The following is a 4,741-nucleotide window of genomic DNA, read 5'->3' as shown; positions in this document are numbered from 1 at the left end:
GGACCCACTGCCACATCATTAGTGGTAGCTCTAATTAGAGCTCCCACTCATTTTCCTAAGAGAATGGTGGTGCTAGAGACCACTAATTTAGTGGCTCTAAACCCACCACTAATGAGGTGGCAAAGCCCCCCCCCCAAAAAAAAAAACAGACACAACACATGGTGTGGCAGTGGGTGGGACCCACTGCCACATCATTAGTGGTAGCTCTAATTAGAGCTCCCACTCATTTTCCTAAGAGAACGGTGGTGCTAGAGGCCACTAATTTAGTGGCTCTAAACCCACCACTAATGAGGTGGCAAAGTCAAAAAAAAAAAAAAAAAAAAAAGGCAGACACGAATTAGCTGGTAGCTCGACTTTGTTGGCTCAAAATTGGCCTGAATAGCCAAAACGACAAATTTTTTTTTTTGTTCTTTCTTTCTCTGTGTTCAAATACAGAGGGAGAGAAGAGACGAAGGGAGAGAGAGAGAAAAGAGAAGAGGAAGAGGAGAAGAGGAGAAGGAAGGGAATAATTTGTTCATCTTCATTGGTTTAGTGATCAACGGGGTGGAGGCCTCCATCTTCATTGATATTTGTTGTCGATTTGTTCATTAATTTGTTCATCTTCATGGATCTGAAGATGCCCAGCTCTTTCAACATCATTGATTTTTTTTTTCTTTTTTTTTTTTTCTAGTTGTCTGATGATAATGATGATGTTGATGATGTTGATGAAGGTGGTGTTGTTGATGATGATGATGATGATGCGCTGATGAACATGTTGTTGTTGTCGATTTCCCCCCCTCCCCCTCTTCTATGGATCTGGATCTGAACAAGGCTTTTTCTATACTCCAAAATGATGATGATGATGATGATGATGATGATGATGATGATGAAGGAAAAGGTGTGGAAATTTTGATGAAGGTGTGGATCTGGATCTTCTTCTTTGGAGATTTTTTTGGGTTTCTTCTGGTTCTAGTTCTGCTTCATGATCAAAGGTAATTTTTTTTTTTTTTGTTGATGAAGATGGTGGTGATGTTGAAGATGATGATGATGTTGTTGCTGATTTGAATCTGAGGATGAAGGGGGAAAAAAAAAAAAAATCGAGCCAGATCTGATGATGTTGACAAACCAAAAAAAATCTGAGGATGAAGGAAAAAAAATTTGGGCAAATTTAAAAAAAAAAAATTGATACCAACAAAGTTTCATTTGGGCAGATTTAGATCAACAAATCTGAGGATCAACAATTATTTTTTATTTTTTTTTGTTAATGATGAAACCCAGCAGCGCCAGCTCCTTTCTCTTCTTCTTTTTCTTCTTTCTTCTTCATCTTCAGAAAAACGTGAAAAAGAAGAAGAGAGGAAAAAGAAAAAAACACTAAAACGGCGTCGTTTTACTGTCGAGCCAAACTCGGGCCACACTCTCTCGAGCTACCAATCGGGATTGCTGTATTAAACAAACATACCTGAGAATGTCAGTGTGATGTAACCTTTGGTTTTTTAACAACTATTTCAAAAGGAAAATGAGTGAGAGCACTAATTAGTGTTACCATTAATGATGTGGTAGTGGGTCCCACCATAAATGATTTGATGTTTTGACCTTGATGTTGTATTTTTTTTCTTTTTTTATTGAGTGCCATGTCATTAGTGATTTTTTTAGAGGTCCAAAATTAGTGGTCTCTATCATTGTTGATTTCAAAATGTTATAGTACGTACTATATAATTAAAAAATTTATTAACTTAATTTGAAGTTCTATATTGCAAAATAAAAAATATAATCACCAGGAAGAAGAAGTATGATAATCAAAGCTAATAACAGTCTCGACACTCAAAACTCATTGTATTCAAACCAGGTTGATCTTCTCAATAAAGGAACCATATTGTACATGAATACCAACTCAGAAAATATTATGTTCATGACAAAAAAATGAAATTGAGGGGTGTTTGGAAAGATGATTGAGTTAAAATAACTCATTAAAAGATAAAATAGATAAAAAATAGTTAATAAAATAAAATGTCACATCTAACCTATAATCATTTTATTTTTTTTTCATAACTGTCATATCAACTATAAAAATAAAAATAAAAATAAAAATAAATAACCAACTTTTTAAACACAATTTTTTAATCAAGGTAAAATAGTTAAAAAACTAAATAACCAATTAAAATAACTAACTTCTCAAACAAGGTCTGAGTTTATGAGTTTACGAGGGAGAATAACTTGGTATAAATCAGATTGAGGTGAGGTGCAGAAGATATCAAATTACTTCCATTGAACTTTAGTTGAGATGAGAGAAAAGATAAATGATATTGTGTAAGAGAGAAAGAGCAATAGAAGAAAAAGACGAGAAATGAAGTGAAAAATCGGTTTGTTGGAAAGTAAAAGAGAAAAAAGGTAAGTAAAAAAAAATAATACTTGAGACTCACAGAATTTATGAACTCCATAATCTCCAATTGATTTACATTTATTTATTTATTTGTTTATTTATTTATTTTTCCTCACTCCAGTCCCCCTCTCTCACAAAAAGGTGTGGGCGTGCTGGGTCTCTAGCACCTCTGGGTAAAAAAAGCATTTTTCGAGGTAAGAGAGAGAAAAAGTTTGATTGTTTGGAAGGTATATTTTTTAATTTTTTATAAAAAAAAAAAATATGAGAAATGATATGCTTTAAAAAAGATATATATATATATATATATATATTTAGTTTCAAACAATTTCTAAATCTCTCACTATTTATCTCACATGAGGACTAAGTGTTGAATTATACTCGGTGAAAGGTAACAAATAAGCATGTCAACTTGATGGCTTATTTGCATATAAAAATTTCTTTAAAAAGTGTTTTCCTTTAGAGTAAAAGTTAATTTATTTTATAAATTTAGGTCTTATTTAAAAATAGATTATTTTAATAATTATTTAATTTTTTTATGAAAAGATGTACATAAAAAATAAAGAGAGTGATGTGAGTTGACAAATGAGGCCTTAATGACATAATAGCCTACTAGAATATATGAAATAATTTTTTCTTTTTTCATATATTTTTTAATAATCAATTTTTAAGTCTTAAATGACATTGTGTATAATTTAATTAAAAATGGCCTTGTGTATGATTTACTTCATTTTCCGTACAATTATTGCTATGGATGACGCTTGAGTTTTCACCAAACTAATGACGCAAAAAAATATAAAATAAATAAATAAATAAATAGAGACTAATTGGGACAGAGAATCCCAGATGATAATTAATCTTGGTTTGACTATCATTTTACGGTTAAAAAAATATAAAATAGTAAAATAAGTTAATAAGATAAAATTTCGTATTTAATTCATAATTATTATATTTTTCGCTCACAAAAGTAAAAATTTTAAAAAATTCAAACCAAACAATGTTAAAAAAGTCAAATTAAAAAAATTTAAACATTAAAAAATTAGTTATATTAGTCAATACCAAACAAAACTTTAGGCATTTTTGAAAAAAATCCTCCCCACCAACCATTCATTAACACTTGGTTCTGCCAAATCAACTTGTGATTTCTCTATTTTTCAACTAATAAAAAAACGTAAATTATAATGACCTCCCTTAAAATTTGTTGAAATTACAGCCACCTCTAAAATTTTAAAAATTATACTCACGTCTCTTATCAGACTTTTTGACTAGATAGAAATAATCATTTTACAAAATCACCCTTTAGCTCTTTTTTTTTTTTTGACAAGAGGACCCACAAACCACACACATTGGACAATCATGCAATAATAAATATAAATGTCACATTCAACCTATAATCATTTTATTTTTTCTCTAAAAATCTTTGAATCAACTTAAAAAAAAACAATTGACTTCCCAAACACAACTATTTAGCCATGTTAAAATAGCGAACTTCACAAACAAAGTCAATATCTCATTTTATTTGGAGTTGGCAGCATAGAGAGGAGAGGGAGGGGAAAGTTGACAAGAAGCCTGTTAAAATATATTATAGAGAAAATTAATGATAAATTCAGTCTAATAATTGTTTAAGGCATTAGGTTCAGTGAACATTTTTTGTTGGTGAGAGGTCCACAATTTATAAAATAGTTTGTGAGAAATCAATTTATTAGTTTGAAGGACATTTTGTTTTCAATTTTACCCTTTAATCTATCTGTTTAATTTTTTTAAACTATCTATTCATATTTTTTATCTGCTTAATTTTTTTTGACTATTTGTTAAATATTTTTAATCTGTTTAATTTTTTTGACTATCTGTCAAATTTGTATCTATTTGTTGGAATATCTATCTGCTGAAATTTCTTATCTGTTCAAATATCTGTCCAATTTTTTATCTATTCAATTTTTTTACTTATTTGTTTAAATCTATTTGTTCAAATATTTTATCTATTTAATTTTTTTAGTTGCTCAATTTTTTATCTGTGCAGTTTTTTCTTTTTTCAAAAAATTTATCTATTCAAATTTTCATTTTCATATGTTCAAATTTTCATACATATACATATATATAGAGAGAGAGAGAGAGAGAGAGAGAGAGAGAGAGAGAGAGAGAGAGAGAGAGAGGTATAACGAAACTGTGAATTTGATGCTATTACATATCTATTTCATCATCAAGAACAACATTCATCTTCACCATTAACAACAACAATAACAAATCATAACAAAAACAATTCAGATCTGAAAAAGCCTTAACAAAAAAATTTTGTTACGCAAATCCTAACCAAAAAAAAATTTGAGTTGTTCTCTTAAATTAGATCAGATTAGAGACTTACAGGGGAGGTGATCTATAGATCGA

The sequence above is a fragment of the Camellia sinensis genome, chromosome 7 (genome assembly GCF_055761805.1).
Source record: "Camellia sinensis isolate YWXY chromosome 7, ASM5576180v1, whole genome shotgun sequence".
Classification (NCBI taxonomy): Eukaryota; Viridiplantae; Streptophyta; class Magnoliopsida; order Ericales; family Theaceae; genus Camellia; species Camellia sinensis.
This window is presented reverse-complemented; position numbering follows the sequence as displayed.